This window comes from Palaemon carinicauda, chromosome 6 (assembly GCF_036898095.1).
Source record: "Palaemon carinicauda isolate YSFRI2023 chromosome 6, ASM3689809v2, whole genome shotgun sequence".
NCBI classification, from domain to species: Eukaryota; Metazoa; Arthropoda; class Malacostraca; order Decapoda; family Palaemonidae; genus Palaemon; species Palaemon carinicauda.
In genome coordinates, this window is record NC_090730.1 from 42,419,113 (window position 1) to 42,439,112 (window position 20,000).

At 33.8% G+C, this 20,000-nt stretch overlaps 1 pseudogene; it reads left to right on the top strand.

Moving 5' to 3' along the window:
• LOC137642968 (uncharacterized) overlaps positions 1-20,000 on the top strand; it is a 344,789-nt pseudogene that overhangs the window by 4,199 nt on the left and 320,590 nt on the right.

Below are 20,000 nucleotides of genomic sequence, written 5' to 3' on the forward strand. Positions count from 1 at the left end.
AATTTGATTATAATAAAAAAAAGTTCAGACCCTTCCACTGAAGATCTTTTCACATAAACATAGAATACATTGTCACTGTATTACTTAGGACAAACAAGTTAGAGAAAGCTCTAGAAGAATTACTATATTAACTTTGGTACTTAACCCTTCCTACACAGGATGCAACGCACTGCACTTCACTGACTTGGACGTGCCCAAGGCCATCCAGAATGGGTCGAGGTCATCTGTGATCCTGGACTGCATCTACCTCTACGAGCACAACGACCAAGACAGCCTCATCGTCAAATGGTTCCGGAACCATGAGCCAGAGGCCGTCTACCAGTGGATTCCAGAAAAAGAAACCTGAAGCTATTGGGATACTCAGGGTAAGTCATTACAAGATTCCCGTATGCAAAATACATCGAATTGATTATCAATTTGATCATAGGTAATTAGGAAAAGTCGGTCCAAGGAAACTCAGTATGAAAAATTTGGTCTAAGAAAACTATGTCTCAAGCCGCTGTGTTTGCATTTTAAAAACATTCATATGTGTTCTTTTGTTTATGTTTATAGGGTACTAAATAAAAAATTATTTAATACCATAAGATTTATTTGCCAAAAATATTTGAATAGAACTTTGGCTTTTTTATTTAGTAATTAAAAGAAAATAAGTATCTAGTTTACCGAATTCACAAAAAATGAATAATCTTTTATAACACTTTATGGTATGTTTAAGTTATAAACAAAGGCTCTTAAAATTCAAATGTTGCTTCCATCGATTGTCACGTTTTTTCATTTCTTTTTTATTTCTTTTTAATTTGCTTATTTATTAGCTGCAAATCTTTGTTTGTATTTGTATGCCTTTTCATTTTCCAGGACATCAATAAATTTCCAGATATTTGGGTCTTTGCATGAAATAGATTGTTTTAATCCTTCGGAATGCATTGTTTGTTTGAGGTTATTTATGCATGACACAATTTCTCATTTCCCAAAACGCTATAGGGTTTAAAAGAGCTTTTCTTCCACCGATTTTCCAATATATGTTATCTCAAAGTAACTATTCAATTCCATCGATAATAAATGGTCGTCACAAAGATACTCAAAAGCATCAGTAACGGCTTCAGTGGGCAAGAATTATATGAGTGTTTTCAACCTTGTTTGATCTTATGTCTTGTTTATTTCATATAGTAGTTTTTCAGCATTCGTGTTATAGTTGTGTGTAGGGATCTAATCATAATTCTTACAATAGCACCAATTAATGGGTTAGATGTACAGAACAGAATATGGGTAAAAGAAATGAAACTAAGATAGTTTACTTTGGTAAATATCTCCGCCTAAGCGTTACTCTAGAAAGGATTGCCAGTGTATTTAATTCTACTTATATTTAGTAATTCGTATTAATAAGGTGCCAAAAAGGACGCTGACAGCATAGGTGCAGGTGAGATTCATCAATTTTCTTCTTTCAAGGCGTTAAAGAGTGTCTGATTGCAATGGGGACTCTGCTATTAGTTAAGAGCTTATTGATTAATTGGTAATAGTTTCCTTTAATTGTTGAATTTTCTTAGTTAAATGTCCATAGCATAATCTTTACTATAGTTTGCCTTAGGTAACCTTTTTTTCGGTGATTTGATTCTATTATTGATTAATGCAATGGCATATGGGCCTGTGTTTCTTGAATTTTATTCAGTTTATTATTAATCAATATTTTGGTGGATCTGTACACATTGTAGGTAGGTTTAGGGACAGTGTAATTTGACATACATATTAATAATAATGAAGAATTGAATATTGAATTTATTAGAATTTAAAAAAGGTATATAGCTGAGAATTTAGTTATAATGATACTATCTGCAACATGATGCAAATTGTATGAATGTAATGAAAACCAAATTCTTGGTTAAATATATTAGAAAAGTGGAACATTTTACAACAATTTCTTTTCGCTTCGTTCTGGTTCTCGTACTATCTATCTAAATTATATGAGCTTAAAGAGACTCATGATAGTTCTCACTCCCACTTTATGAACAATCATGTGACATTAATATATATATATATATATATATCTGTGTGTGTGTGTGTGTGTGCCGTATATATATATATATATATATGTGTGTGTGTGTGTGCCGTATATATATATATATATATATCTATATATATATGTGCCGTATATATATATATTATATATATAAAATATATATAATATATATGATATTTTTATAGATATATATATATATAAATATATATATATATATATATATATGTATATGTGTGTGTGTGTGTGTTTATATATATATATATATATATATAATATAATATAATATAATATAATATAATGTAATATAATATTAATATATATATAATTATATATATATATATATATATAACGGCTGATGAGATTCATACATACAGTATATATATATATATATATATAATATAATATAATATAATATAATATAATATTAATATATATATAATTATATATATACATATATATATATATATATATATGTATATATATATATATATATAACGGCTGATGAGATTCATACATACAGTATATATATATATATATATATATTTAACGGCTGATGAGATTCATACATACAGTATATATAAATATATATATATATATATATGTATGTATATATATATATATATATGTATATACATATATATATATATATATATGTCTGTATATATATATATATATTATGTATATATGTCTGTATATATATATATATATATATGTCTGTATATATATATATATATATATGTATATATATATATATATATATATGTATGTATATATATATATATATATATATGTATAGATATATATATATATATATATATATTTATGTGTGTGTGTGTGTGTTTGTGTGTGTGTGTGTGTGTGTGTACAGTATGTGAGAAACAAAGAGCCCCTAAATATCCAATTGGATTTCTAATAACTAGCTTATATATTGAGAATCAAAATCACTAAATCCTCTTGCAAAAATTTTATGTTTCACATATCCATGAGTAACATATTTGCCAATTTCTTGTACATAGACTTTATTGAAATAATTCCTAGGTTCTATATACAATAAATAGTAGAATCATCTTTCTTAAATAGTAAACTATATTTGTGGTTTCGGAATAAAGAAAAAAAAGAGATAGTTGCATTTGAGAGTTTTATAATTTCTTTATATTGGTTACATTAGGAAGTTCTGTTTCGTTAATCGAATTTTTTTAATTTATATTTTTTTCTTTTTCTGGTATATCTATTATATTTAGTTTATTGATAATATTTACAATAATATGATGGATATAACAACTGAGTCGGATGTTTCTTTTTATGATCCAGTTGCTCGTGGAAATGTACTGTAAATCTCAAGTGCTTTAAGAAACAGATTGCGTCTTTACGGAGACATGATGATAATTTAAGTGATAATCAGATACTATAAGATTTTGTATCATGTACATATTAGAAGCCTTTCATTTGGTCTATTAAGATTGAAATGTCAAAAAAAAAGTGTAATATCCAATCCTTTATATGTTCAAATTTTAATTTAGTATCTACAACAAGTGTATTTAGTTTATCGTTAGTGATCATTCCAACATACATATAATCAACGTCTTTAATCCAGATAATTTTTCAAGGTTTGTTAAATGACAATAGACCATTGTAAAAGTTTTCTAATTGTTGGGAGAGCTGCATGAGCGATTACTACAGTCAACGAGGTTAAATAAGCAGCTAACTATCGAAAACTAATGTATAACGATGCTTTGACTGTACATAATATACACTAACATTAAAATACACTTAGTCATTATGGTAGGAATCAAGGAATGCATATATTAACCACAGCTCTGTGCAAGAAGGTCAGAACTCTTCTCGTATTTGAATGATAGCTATTGATGTTACTCGGTCCCCTAACATTAGATTGAGTAAGGTTTTTCTTGTCAGGATATCTGTTAATGAGTCGTCCTGACATCTCGGTGGAGGAACTCAGCTCCTTAATTTAGATCTCATGTTAGGAAGCTTACACTTACCTCAGATAATAAGTGATTTTCTGCGACATGTTAACGCCAGTTCCTATCAAATATTATCTCGTTTATTTGTTTTTTTTTTTTTTTTCTCAGTTATTTTTCATTGTTACATCTCTTGTCATTTGTTCGATTTTTATTTTCTCGTTCTTCTCATGACATTTTCACAATGAAATTTTCTGTTTCTTAGTCATCTCTTTCTCATTAAAAACCGTCCTTTCTTAATAGCACCTCGCAATCCTTTTTCCAGCTGTCCTTTTCTGTTGTTGAACCCCACAGAATTCTCCCACTGATATTCCTCTCTACCATGTCTATTTGCTGTTTCCCATTGCCATATTGCCTTTCTTTGTGCATTTCCCGAAACCCTCTCATTAGAGGCATGGAAGCATGAAATTGCCTCGGATGATATACTCGAGGGTCAGTGTTATGCGACCCTTAATGCTATTGCTGTTGATCAACCATAATCATTAACGAATATTGCTTTGTGAACAACTCTTTCCTCTCTTCATCTTCTTCTTCTATGGAATTTAAAATTGTTGATGGCTAGTTGATAATGGAATGTGATAGTGTATTGAGAATTTACAAGTGATATAGTAATCTTTATTCTTATTAATGACTTCAGTTGAATTTTTCTTTAAAGACTGCCACGTAGATTTTGGGACCTTATTCAAATAATCTTTTTCTGTTCATGGATAAGAGAGGATAGACACTTTAAAAGACCTTACTACAATCACACTTTATAATTTTTTTCATCATTTCATTGTGTCATTTATTTTATGAAAGTTTATTATTGACTTCCCAGATTTATAATTAAAAGAAATGGGGGTGCCATCTCATTATCATAAGAAAATTAAAGATTTACATAAACGAAATGTTACAATATTTTTGTGGTAGAAAATAGAAATGTTTCATAAAATATATGAAAGTTTATGATGGAATATGGATCCTGAAAAGTCATACAAAAATCTATATCGTTTTTGTGTCTCTATTTGCAGTCTTTCGTTTATATCTCTTGGATATCGATTAATTTCTTTGAATAGAAGACGAATAATGCCGAAAGAACCGAAATATAGAGACGCAAATGTGTTGTAGTCACTGCACAAAGAAATGCCATGGAAATCAGTAACGTTTAGATCAAAATTCATCCCACAAATATATTTATATTTTGCCTTTAGTCAAGAACTTCACGAAAGGTTCAACTTTTATGGAGTGGTCAGGCTCACGACCTTTTGATCTGGAGGCCAGTGGTGTGTTTTTATTGACAGTGCCCTGGCTCCAATGAGAGCTATGTTTGCCTCCGTTGTTGTATCCCAAACTCTCCTCTCTCTCCTCTCTCTCTCTCTCTCTCTCTCTCTCTCTCTCTCTCCGGGTGCGTAACGCAAAAATATATCGCTTTTTTATATTGTCGACTATAATATGCAAGTAAAAATGTAAGAATGTCGAAGTCTATATCTCAGACGCGAAGCAACGTTAGATTTCTTAAACACCTTTTCGCATCAAAGTTATATAACCTCTCTCATTTCTTTCCAGTTTCATTGTGAGAAAGGTATTCAAATTACGCTATAAAACCACTTTCACGATTTTCCTACATTTTTAAAACTAAAACGTGCAAATTAGACTGTGGATATTTTAATGATATATCTAAAACAAAGATCTTCCGGGACAGAGTGTCACGTATGTCTGAAAAAAAAAATAGAAAGCATTGGGAAATGATTTATATTAAGAATATTTAGGTTATGGATAGTAAAATCTAATTCATCGACGATCATTTTCAAAGGGAATGTGATCATTCATTCCAGAGTTCTAAAGAGTTTATATTTTCCTATGTATAAATTTGTTATGTAAATTGTGTAGTTCATTATTTATATACTTAATAGGACATCAGGTAAACCCAAATGATAACATTGAGAATTAAGGACTTATGGAAGTAGAATTGAGTAATCAAAATTTCTAAAAAGCAAAGGATGTTAAAATGTAAACTAATTTTATAAACGAGGGTAAAATGTCGGTAGACTCCACCGGGCATTTTTTTTTTTTTTTTTTTTTCATGGAAAAACCAAAATCTGCTATTTCTCTTTTTTCATTGTGCTACGATGTTATCTTCCGCAAAAAAATTGTTTTCGATCACCATCAACCTACATACCCCAACAGTAATGAGCGTTCCCCAAGTGGGAATCGGACTTTTAGGAGGGATAAAATTAAAACTAACGATTTGGGGAAAATAATAACAGCAGAACTCAACAAAATAATAAAAAACTGATAGATTTTTCTTTTCATGCAAAAACCAGATTGAAACAACACCTGAGTAACTGCAACAGAGATCCCTCTCTTGAGCACTGTTTTTAGTACCGTTTTCTCCCGAGCACCTTCTTCTAAAACTTTAACAAGATCCGATCCCAAGCATCGTGTTTTGCTGTCCCTCTAATGGTTTATTCTTCGCCGTGGCTACACTCACGAATAAACATAGTGTCACTGCTTCTCTGTTCAGGCAAGTAGCGCATGGATGTACTGCACATGCCAGCCACGTGGGTCACTATTTAACGTACTATAATATATCTTAGAATTACTGTCGTCAGAATTTCAGACACAAACCGAGCCTCGAGGAAAATCCGTTTATGGGGAAAATCTCATGGGTCGTCTCATGCCACGATTTTGTTATGACGCAACATCAGATCACGATTGCATCAAAAAATGTGTTCTAGAAGCTTCTGTGGCGTGACCTAAGTGGACGTTTTTAAGGAAACAAATCAGGATGCAGAATATAAAAAACTCCTTATATGGAAATGACGATTATCCATCATAATTACCTCTGCCCATACATGGATAAAAAAGTTTCCAGAAGATACTGTCCAAAGGAGATATGAACAATGTCCAGACGGGACAAGAACTACGTCCAGACGAGGTAAGAACAGGATGAGAAGACCAGAAGTCGGAAAGAGACAGGTTAGGAGTTTCCCTTCAGACAGCAAACACCTATCTCAAAAATCTTGTCATGTTCAAGACGAAGAGAATTGACGCAGCTACCCCTTGCTGTTTGTGATGAGAAGTGGCCAACGCTGTGTGCGGTCTGCCCTCCCTTCTACACTATCACCAAATTCTGGGAGAAAACAGTTGCTACCCCATCTTGATGCCACCCCTCCAGTGACATCGCATCTAAAATCATCGTGCCCTGTTTATCTGAACTTCAGCCGCCTTTCTGCTACATGCTCAAGCCTAAAGCGGCAACAGAAAACTCTACAACGTTCAATCAAGTACAGTATTTTGCTGTACTTTCCTCCCTGTTTCCGGTTATCAGTTAACATTTGACATTTGTCACTAAAAGTAAAAGAAGAAGCAATATGATTATTTTTTTTTAAATAAGTTTGTGAATAAACGTTGTGCTTCTAGTGTAAGTTTCTTTTTATATTAATTTCCCATATTTCAGTTGCTGTTGTCGAATCCTTTTTGTTTAGATATTTAAAAAAGAATCCTGTAACGATTCTAAGATCGTAACAGTTTTATTGGTGATTTTTTTTCTTTAATATTGTCTCAAGAAAAATGTCCAACTACATCCCTCTCTGAACAACCAAATTGCAGTATGTAAATAGGCAGAGTAACAGTACAATAAGTAAGAATTTATTATTTACACCTTCTTGTTGTTTTTTTTTTTTTTTTTCAGCTCAAAACCTGGAGAGTTGATCATTACAAACTTTGGACCACAGCTCACCGGAATTCATAAAATATTGCTGCAAATTATTCCCATCCCTAGTTTTAGGCGGGAAAAGAGAAATAAAGAAAATACAAGAAATAAAAAAAAATCCCATATTTCCAAAATCATGTTTACCAACCAGAAATCCGGTGTCCTTTGAATAGCGAACTATATTAGCTAATTAGAGATTTAAACGAGCAGTGCATTCATGTTCCATTTCTCTATAAATGCATAACCGTCGTATTTGCAAAGAATTTCTGAAACTGAACTGAAGATAAACAGACATTAACGAATTGTCGTATTTGGCCAGAGCATTTATCAGTTTAGAACTTACATTTTTCGACTGAAATATCGGAATCTGACGTCTTTTAAACTCAAATCTGCCGTTGAGTCAATGTATTTTTTTCATATTTTGGCACATTCCCCGGCTTCTGCTTTTATTTACTTCCTGTAAATCAGCACTCTTTTGGGGAGGAGGTTTTTACGCCCTCATTTTCTGTTGAAGTTCTCATATTATTTGTAAGCAGCGAATCAATTTCTTTATTCTAATTCTCATTTATTTAATAGCTGACCGCATCTTTTGAATTTTTCTTATCAAGAAATGGAATTAGACGTTCATTTCTGATAACCTTATTTATCTTGTCATTATTTCAGAAGTTGCAATGTCTGCTTCATCGTTTTCCAGTTTTAATGAAAGGTTGAGCAATTGATTTTTCTCATCAATTCTTTCTTTCGCTCTTAATTGTTGTCTTGTTAAAATTTTCACCTTAGAATGTACGCACTTGGCGCAAATTTTCTTAATCAGATTTCAATTATTCAAAAGGACTTTATATGTTGTATGTATGTCGGTTTTGGACTTCAAAAGGCGTACCTACTATATTCTCTCTATAATTTTCAAAGCATAATCATGATCTATCTTCCCATGAAGCCACATATCCTCAATAAAACCGAAGGTAGAACCAGAGATATATAAATATCTTATTCTTGTCTTTATGGAACCATTCTTTCATCATCCTCACTATCCTTGCACCGAGGCATATCTAACCAGGAAATGAGTTTATCTTGATATTTTCCTTCCAGGTCATAGGCTTCCCTTTTAGGCTTCGCTTAGCAACAATAAACAGCTGTAATCATTGGTCCTTTCCCTCGTTCCTCTGGTCTTTCTAATGAAAGAGTTTTCTTCCTGACCAGGTCTGTTGGTGTTATTTCTGGAAAGCTTTACGTACCTGGAATATACATCAGCTTATAGGGAACTTTCGATGTAAAGATAGACAGATAAATAGACAGATAGAACGGTTATGATTTGCTGCAGTTACAGGATGTAGTTCCATTCATAAAGAAATATTCGTCTTAAAAACCTTTTCAAATAATTACAGAGGCTATTCACAATATAGGTCATTCTTGTTACATAACATTGGGTACTATTAAGGTTTATTTAAATGATTCATTTACAAATACTGTTGCAGGTTTTTGTGCAGAAAAATGGGATACTGATTTTTTTTTTTTTTTTTTTTTTTTTAGAGAGCCAGTTTCAATATTCCCATATATAATTGAGTAACTTATCACAGGATAATTTTCTTCGTTACTCAGGCATTTTATCAAAAGCTTTATGTAAAACAAAGGCAAAAAGTATTCTTATTAATTTCTAGATTCATTTATATTTCTTGCTTATTTTCTCTTTTAAGGAATATCATAGTTAATTAAGCATATTTACGCATAGGTCTCTGCATATTCATTCCTGATTTCGTCTCAAGTTGTTTGATAGAACAATGAATTTTTGTTCGCAAAGTTTTTAAACAGACGCACGAAAACAAAATGTAATTAGACTTTCTTTAACAGCAACAGCGAAAGATTTATGATCATTCAATAAAACCTTAAGAAACGTGATCACCAAACTGTAATTCCGAGTAAAATAAAATGTGGTCATTGGTCATTCCTAACTCACAAAACTAAAAAGAGAAAGATTTGTGATGATTTATTTCTTTCCTTCGTTACCCTTTTACCATATAACTGAGAACCTTGTTCGCTTTCGGGAGATTGTTTTCAAGTAGTCATTCATCCTCAAAATTGGTGGCATAAGCCAAATGGGTCAATGAACCCAGGCGAATATATACAGCTGTTTTTACCTTTGGCACATATCCAGCATCGATGGCAGTTGTCTATTCAAATAAAACTGATATATCTCGCTTCGAGATTATATATAAATTTCTTATGTAGTTTTATCTTATCTAAATCTAAGGATAATATAATTCTTATGTTGCAAGTCCAGATGCGTTAATTTCTTATTTGTCATAATCTGAAATAAAAATTATACATATAATACATAAATATATTCGCTGAAATAATAAATATTCCAAATTGTTGGCACTGCTTCATAAAAAATGTCCTTACTGATATAAAGTCACTTTAATATCCATCATGAAAGACATTAAAATCATGAGTAGTGAGAACTTATTGGTAAATCATTAAAAATGCTATTTTTGGCTAATACATCATACATATACCAAGACACTTCCCCCAATTTTGTTAGGTTGCCGACATCAAACAAATAAAACAAAAAAAGGGACGTCTCCTCTCTATTTTCCTCCCAGCCTGACAAGGGACACAACCGAGTTCGGCTGGTACTGCTAGGGTGGCACAGCCCACCCTCCCACATTATCCACCACAGATGAAACTTCATAATGCTGAATCCCCTACTGCTGCTACCTCTGCGGTCATCCAAGGCACTGGATGAAGCAGCAGGGCCTACCGGAACTGCGTCACAATCGCTCGCCATCCATTCCTATTTCTAGCACGCTCTCTTGCCTCTCTCACATCTATCCTCCTATCACCCAGAGCTTCCTTCACTCCATCCATCCACCCAAACCTTGGCCTTCCTCTTGTACTTCTCCCATCAACTCTTGCATTCATCACCCTCTTTAGCAAACAGCCCTTTTCCAATCTCTCAACATGCCAAACCACCCCAACATATTCATAGCCACTCTAGCTGCTAACTCATTTCTTATACCGGTTCTCACCCTCACTACTTCGTTCCGAACCCTATCTACTCGAGACACACCAGCCATACTCCTTAGACACTTCATCTCAAACACATTCAATTTCTGTCTGTCCGTCACTTTCATTTCCCACAACTCCGATCCATACATCACAATTGATACAATCACTTTCTCATACAGAACTCTCTTTACATTCATGCCCAACCCTCTAATTTTTACTACTCCCTTAACTGCCCCCAACACTTTGCATCCTTCATTCACTCTGTGACGTACATCTGCTTCCACTCCACCATTTGCTGCAACAACAGACCCCAAGTACTTAAACTGATCCACCTCCTGAAGTAACTCTCCATTCAACATGACATTCAACCTCGCACCACCTTCCCTTCTCGTACATCTCATAACCTTACTCTTACCGACATTAACTCTCAACTTCCTTCTCTCACACACCCTTCCAAATTCTGTCACTAATCTGCCAAGCTTCTCTTCCACGTCTACAACCAGTACAGTATCATCCGCAAAAAAACAAATGATTTACCACCCATTCATGGACATTCTCGTCTACCAGTTTCAATCCTCGTCCAAGCACTCGAGCATTCACCTCTCTCACCACTCCATCAACATACAAGTTAAACAACCACGGTGACATCACACATCCCTGTCTCAGTCCCACTCTCACCGGAAACCAATCGCTTACTTCATTTCCTATCCTACACATGCTTTACTACCTTTGTAGAAACTTTTCACGGCTTGTAACAACCTTCTACCAACTCCATATAACCTCATCACATTCCATATTGCTTCCCTATCAACTCTATCATACCCTTTCTCCAGATCCATAAACGCAACATACACATCCATACCGTTTGCTAAATATTTCTCGCATATCTGCCTAGCTGTAAAAATCTGAGTCATACAACTCATACCTCTTCAAAAACCACCATGTACTTCTAAGACTGTATTCTCTGTGTTATCTTTAATTTTGTTAATCAGTACTCTACCATACACTTTTCCAACTACACTCAAGAAACTAGTACCCTTTGAATTACAACACTTATGCACATCTCCCTTACCCTTATATAGTGGTAAAATACACGCACAAACCTTATCTACTGGTACTATTGACAACACAAAACACATACAACCATTTAAGTACAGTCACACCCCCTTCCTTCAGCATCTCAGTTCTCACAACATCCATACCAGATGCTTTTCCTACTCTCATTTCATCGAGTGCTCTCCTCACTTCCTCTCTTGTAATCACTCTCTCATTCTCATCTTCCATCGCCGGCACCTTAACACCTGCAACAACAATTATATATGGCTCCCTATTATCCTCAACATTCAGTAAACTTTCAAAATACTCCGCCTACCTTTTCCTTGCCTCCTCTCCTTTTACCTTCACTCCATTCCACCATTCACTGCCCTTCCTCATGCTGCCTCCAACAAACTTCTTGCCAAACACATCACTTGCAATCCCAACAAAATTTTCTTTTACTAACTTCCACTCCTCCTCTGAATTACCAGTTTCTCTTATTTTCACTTCGTCATACGCCATTTTCAGCTTTTCTTGATTATCACTTTTTACCCCCGGTTTTATTAGCTCTTCAACCCTCAATAGCTCCCTTTTACATCCACCTACTCTATTCCTGCACTCTTTTGCTACAACTAATTTTCCTTCCACCAAAAAATGATCAGACATACCGTTATCCATACCCCTAAATACGTGCACGTCTTTCAATCTTCCAAACATTCTTTTAGTTATCAACACATAATCCATTATTGCCCTTTCTACCACTCTTCCATTTGAAACTCTTACTCATGTATGCTGGTTTTTATCTTTCTTTTTGAAAAAGCTAGAACTTATCACCATCTCTTGCTCAACACACATATCTACCAGTTTCTCACCACTCTCATTTTCACCTGGTACGCCATACTTCCCAATGACACCATATAACTCCCCAGCGCCCACTCTAGCATTCAAGTCACCCATGACAACTTCATAATTCCTTCTACCCAGTCCTTCTACGCACCTAGTTAATTCATTCCAGAACTCATTCCGCTCTTCTTCACTTTTCTCATAACCTGGCCAACACGCACTGACAAAAGCCCAACATTCCTAAACCCACCTAACCCTTACCCACATTAACCTAGATGATATCTCCTTCCATTCCACTACCTTACCTGTCATCCATTCACTCAGCAATAAAGCCACACTTTCTCTTGCTCTTCCACTTTCAATCCCCGACACTCCACCAGACATTTCACCAAACATTAATTCAGCTTCACCTTTTATCGTTGTCTCATACAAAGCCAATATATCCGTGCTTCTATTCCTAAACAAACTTCCAATCTCACATCTTTTCCTCTTATCTTACTACATCCACGCACATTCAAACACCTAAAACTAGAGTGATGGAAGCAGTCATTCTCCCCCTAGCTCCACCTCTATGATGTCTCACAGGATTATAATACAGGAGAAGGGGTTCCCAGCCCTCTCATCCCGTCCCTTTTAGTCACCTCTTACGACACGCAGGGATACGTTGGGGCTATTCTAATTGTTTTTATGCCACCGCGGCCACAGGCGGCAATACTTGTAACTATTGAATTTTACAATTGAATTAATAAAACAATAGTTACCTATTTCCCAGCTGAATCAAGGTATCCATATATATATATATATATATATATATATATATATATATATATATATATATATATATATATATATATATATATATATATATATATATATATATATATATATATATATATATATATATAATCATGTATATGTATATATATATATATATATATATATATATATATATATATATATATATATATATATATATATATATATAAATATATATATATATATATATATATATATATATATATATATATATATATATATATATATATATATATATATATATATATATATATATATATATTATATATATATATATATATATATATATATATATATATATATATATATATATATATATATATATATGTGTGTGTGTGTGTGTGTGTGTGTGTGTGTGTGTATTATTATTATTATTATTACTATCCAAGCTACAACCCTAGTTGGAAAAGCAAGATGCTATAAGCCCAGGGGCTCCAACAGGGAAAAATAGCCCAGTGAGGAAAGGAAATAAGGAAATAAATAAATGAAGAGAACAAATTAACAATAAATCATTCTAAAAACAGTAACAATGTCAAAACAGACATGTCATATATAAACTATTAACAGCATCAAAAACAAATATGTCATAAATAAACTATAAAAAGACTCATGTCCGCCTGGTCAACAAAAAAGCATTTGCTCCAACTTTGAACTTTTGAAGTTCTACTGATTCAACCACCCGATTAGGAAGATCATTCCACAACTTGGTAACAGCTGGAATAAAACTTCTAGAGTACTGCGTAGTATTGAGCCTCGTGATGGAGAAGGCCTGGCTATTAGAATTAACTGCCTGCCTAGTATTACGAACAGGATAGAATTGTCCAGGGAGATCTGAATGTAAAGGATGGTCAGAGTTATGAAAAATCTTATGCAACATGCACAATGAACTAATTGAACAACGGTGCCAGAGATTAATATCTAGATCAGGAATAAGAAATTTAATAGACCGTAAGTTTCTGTCCAACAAATTAAGATGAGAATCAGCAGCTGAAGACCAAACAGGAGAACAATACTCAAAACAAGGTAGAATGAAAGAATTAAAACACTTCTTCAGAATAGATTGATCACCGAAAATCTTGAAAGACTTTCTCAATAAGCCTATTTTTTGTGCAATTGAAGAAGACAGAGACCTTACATGTTTCTCAAAAGTAAATTTACTGTCGAGAATCACACCTAAAATTTTGAAAGAGTCATACATATTTAAAGAAACATTATCAATACTGAGATCCGGATGTTGAGGAGCCACCGTCCTTGACCTACTTACAATCATACTTTGAGTTTTGTTAGGATTCAACTTCATACCCCATAATTTGCACCATGCACTAATTCTAGCTAAATTTCTATTAAGAGATTCACCAACCCTAGATCTACATTCAGGGGATGGAATTGATGCAAAGAGAGTAGCATCATCTGCATATGCAACAAGCTTGTTTTCTAGGCCAAACCACATGTCATGTGTATATAGTATGAAAAGTAATGGGCCAAGAACACTACCCTGTGGAACACCGGATATCACATTCCTATAATCACTATGGTGCCCATCAACAACAACTCTTTGAGATCTATTACTTAAAAAATCAATAATAATGCTAAGAAACAACCCACCCACTCCCAACTGTTTCAGTTTGAAAACAAGGGCCTCATGATTAACACGGTCAAAGGCAGCACTAAAATCAAGGCCAATCATACGAACTTCCCGACCATAATCAAGGGATTTCTGTACAGCATTGGAGATTGTAAGAAGGGCATCACATGCTCCAAGGCCTTTACAAAAACCAAATTGCAAACTAGGGAGTAGATGATTACCTTCAGCAAACCTATTAAGACGTTTTGCCAGACGACGTTCAAAAACTTTAGATAATATGGGAGTTATGGAAATTGGGCGGTAATCAGTTGGACTTGAGCTACCACAAACACATTTACATAGAGGAGTAACATTACCAATTTTCCAACTAGTGCTAAAAGCTCCTATTCTTGTTAACTTGCGCAAAATAACAGATAACTTTGGAGCTAAGACATCTGCTGTCTTTATAAAAAACAAAGGAAAAATACCATTTGGGTCTACACCTCCATAAGCATCAAGGTCCATCAACAGAGCTTTAATCTCACGAGATCGAAAAGCTAAACTAGTTAGTTTAGCCTCAGGAAAACAGGAATGAGGAAGTTCAAGTTTTTCATTACTCTGTTACTGTCAAAAACATCAGCCAAAAGGGTTGCCTTTTCCTTTGGACAGTGAGTGACTGAGTCATCTGGTTTAAGTAAAGGAGGAACTGTTGCATCTACACCAAAGAGCGCAGATTTAAGGGTAGACCACCATTTATGTTCCTGAGTTGTACCAGAAAGTGTTTCTTTTATGGTTAAATTGTACTCCTTTTCAGTTGAGGCATAAACTCTCTGAGCAAAAGCTCGAAGCTGAGTATAGTTGTTCCAGGTCAAATCTGATCTGTTCCCCTTCCAAAGATGATAGGCCTCCTGTTTCTCCAAATAAGCACGTCTACAATCATCATTGAACCACGGTTTGTCCTTCACTCGGTACTTTAGCACACGAGAAGGGATACGCCTATCAATTATGTTGAATAGATTCTCATTCAAAGGGACAACAGGATCTACACTATTATATAATTGTGACCAATTCAAGCACAAAAGATCATGTAAAATCCCATTCCAGTCTGCTTGGGATTTCATATAAATTTTACAAGAATATGATATATCAGGGACAGGCTGCTCAGTCTTCACTAATAATGAAATCAAGGCATGATCAGATGTCCCGACTGGAGAACCAACCTTACCAGTTATAACGCCAGGGGAGTCAGTGTATACGAGGTCCAAGCAATTACCAGACCTGTGAGTAGCTTCATTTATGATTTGCTCACAGCCTGATTCAGAGGCAAAGTCTAAAGCTCTTAAGCCATGGCGATCGGTAGGAGAGATAGAACTTAACCACTCCCTATGGTGAGCATTAAAATCACCAACAAAGACAAAAGAAGCCTTTCTATCATCTTCTTGTATCTTAGCCATAATGGTAAGAAGACAATCTTACCATATATATACAATATATATATAGATAGATAGATACACACACACACACACACACACACACACACACACACACATATATATATATATATATATATATATATATATATATATATATATATATATATATATATATATATATGTGTGTGTGTGTGTGTGTGTGTGTGTGTACGTATGTATATATATGCACATATGTATATATATGTATATATATATATATATATATATATATATATATATATATATATATATATATATATATATATATATATATATATATATATATATATATATATATATATATATATATATATATATATATATATATATATATATATATATATATATATATATATATATATACTGTATATATATATATATATATATATATATATATATATATATATATATATATATATGCATATATATATACATATATAAATATATATATATATATATATATATATATATATATATATATATATATATATATATATATATATATATATATATATATATATGGATAATTATATGTATATACATACATATATATATTTATATATATATATATATATATATATATATATATATATATATATATATATATATATATATATATATATATATATACATATATATATATATATATATATATATATATATATATATATATATATATATATATATGTATATATATATATATATATATATATATATATATATATATATATATATATATATATATATATATATATATATATATATTATTGAACATGATACCACATACCTTTAGAGCGCTTAAGTATTTTCGAACCTTGACTTCTTGAAGGGGTATTATCAGGATCCTATGAACCAAAAAGACATCCCAAAGACCGCCATCACCAACCCCTTCTGCACATATACTTTCAATTGCTCTTGCTTTGGCCTCTGTAATGAAAGGGTCACATTTCATTGATACATTGATGGCACCTTTGGGAGCGTACCCTTCTGTTTATATTACGTAGATGACGTACTAATATTCTCCCCCTTTCAAGAGGAGTACCTATATCACCAACACGTCTGTTTGAACCACTGCAACAGAACAGCCTTGTAATCAAGTACAAGTGTACCAATGGTGCTAAGGAAGTGACCTTTTGTGTCATCACACTACTCCTGAGTCCTTTACTGCTGAAAATACCATCAGTACAGAAGTTCTGTGCGCCATCGATTGTCAATGCACTGAACGAGTTCTTGGGCATGGTAAACTACTATCTTCAGTAGTTGGCAGACATCACTGCTGCTCTCACTCGCCACTGTGATTCCTTCAAAGGGAAGACAAAAATCCTGGAGTAGGGCCCTATCAGTTAGCAGCCTTCTTCAAGCAAAGAAAATCTTATCAACTGCTACTCTGCTCACCTTTCCCATGCCATCCACACCCCTTCAACTCATCAGCAATGCCAGTGACATCACTTAAGGGATGGTACTCGAACAAATGATTAATGGGTCCCTCTAACCATTGGCTTTCTTCAGTAGAAAACTTTCCAAGGCCGAATCCAGCTACTCTACCTCCTACCATGAACTACTAGTGCTATATTTGGCTGTTTACCACTTCCACCACTTAAAAGGGCATGAACTTCATCGTTCGGGTGGACCATATACTGCTAGTGCATGCTTTTATTTTACAGCCTGACACCTGGTCAGACCATCAATACCAACATCTCTCTTCCCTCTCTGAATACAAATTTACCATTTAACACATCCCTAGTAAATTGAATCCTTTCATTGACACCCTGTATAAAAAGAAAAGACATCGAGTACCAATCCTGTATGGCATCCTACATGCTCCTCCATTGGGAAGACGTCACCCTCAATGACTTCAATACGACCCTCCTCTATGACGTCAGTACCGGTAGGCCATGCCAGAGTATAACTGCATCCATGCACCAATAGTTGTTTCAATTGATCCTTAATCTCTCACACCTCTTGTGCCGATCTACTGTCAAGCTACTGGATTTTAAGTTAATATACCGTGGTATTACTAAATATATCAAGGATTGGGTCAACACTTTTATTTCATATCAGAGTTCAAAAGTGCTTTGACACACGGATTTTGGTTTGGGCCCTTTTCATCAACTTGGGTGTCACTTTACCCACATTCAATTTGATGTGGTTCTCCCACTGCTCACATCCTAGGACACCATAACCTTTTCACATCAGCGATAACTCCACTCGCTGGCCTGAAGCCACCTACATGCAAGATGCAACATCCAACTCATGAATAACAAGATTCAACTTTCAAGTGAATACTATTTCAGATATGGGTGCCACTTTCACATCTGAATTGTGGACATCATTAGAGCATCTTCTCGGTATCATCTTATATCAGACTACTATGTACAACCCCGCAGCAAATGGAATTGTAGAACATTTGCATTTTATCCTCAAAGCAGTTTTGATGTCCCACTTAAATGGCTCCAGCTGGTTTCAATTACTTCCTTGGGTTCTCCTCAGACAGAAAAGAAACTCCAAGGACCCCATGGATTTCTCAGTAGCAGAAATGTTATATGGCGACCAGTTGGTCATCTTTCTGGATTTTTTTTCCGTCCGTTACCTTCTCCAATGGTTTCCAGCGTCTACATTATGATGTGGGGAATTTACCTCCTGCTGTTAGACTTACAAACCCCTAGCATAGCAGCACATACTGAAAGATCTTACACAAAGCAATACATGTGTCTCTGCGAAATGACACTTGCAAGCCACTTTCAATAGCCCCTATATAGGTACATTCGTTGTCATCCGTCGTATTTTGATTATATCCTCCTCAACGTTCGTGATAAAGAGGATTAGCTCTCCATTGACCGCTAACGTGTGTATTTCCTGCAACACAAGGCTCTCTCACATACATGTTTGCTCTTGGGGGCGGCCGGAATATGATGCACGTATAGCAAGCAACGCACATACAAACAAAAAAGCATGACCTACCAATATTTTTTTTACATTGTGATGTCCTTAAGCTATATGTCAAAAAAATATCGAATGTAGCAAGCTAATTTGAGCTGTATTATTATTATGGTATCAAGTTGGCTATTTATATGTTAATATCAACCTTATCGACAAAAATGTCTATAAACATAAAATCAAAGAATGAAGATAATTTTTGTCACAAATCATTAGTCAGTTACTGAAAAGAAAACAAGGCTCCATTTATTCACATCAAATCTTCTTAATAAAATAATGATATACTCTTGACCTTTGACTCCAATTTTTACTTCCATGTTATGTTTTTGAAAGGCTGAACAATGATATTTTAGTTTTAATTATCAATGTTGCCAAAGTTATGGGTTTTGTTTCTTAATAAAAAATAATAAAGCCAAAATTCTTTTGCATGTAAAGCTTATATTCATGTATTTAAATATGTGTTTCTGTAATCATAGTTGCGACAAATCCCTCACCATGGCAGAAATGGTTGATATACCATCACAGTGCGTAGGAAAGCTTCATTTGTGCGTCAACTATCAGATCTCTCTCTCTCTCTCTCTCTCTCTCTCTCTCTCTCTCTCTCTCTCTCTCTCTCTCTCTCTCTCTCTCTCTCAATAGA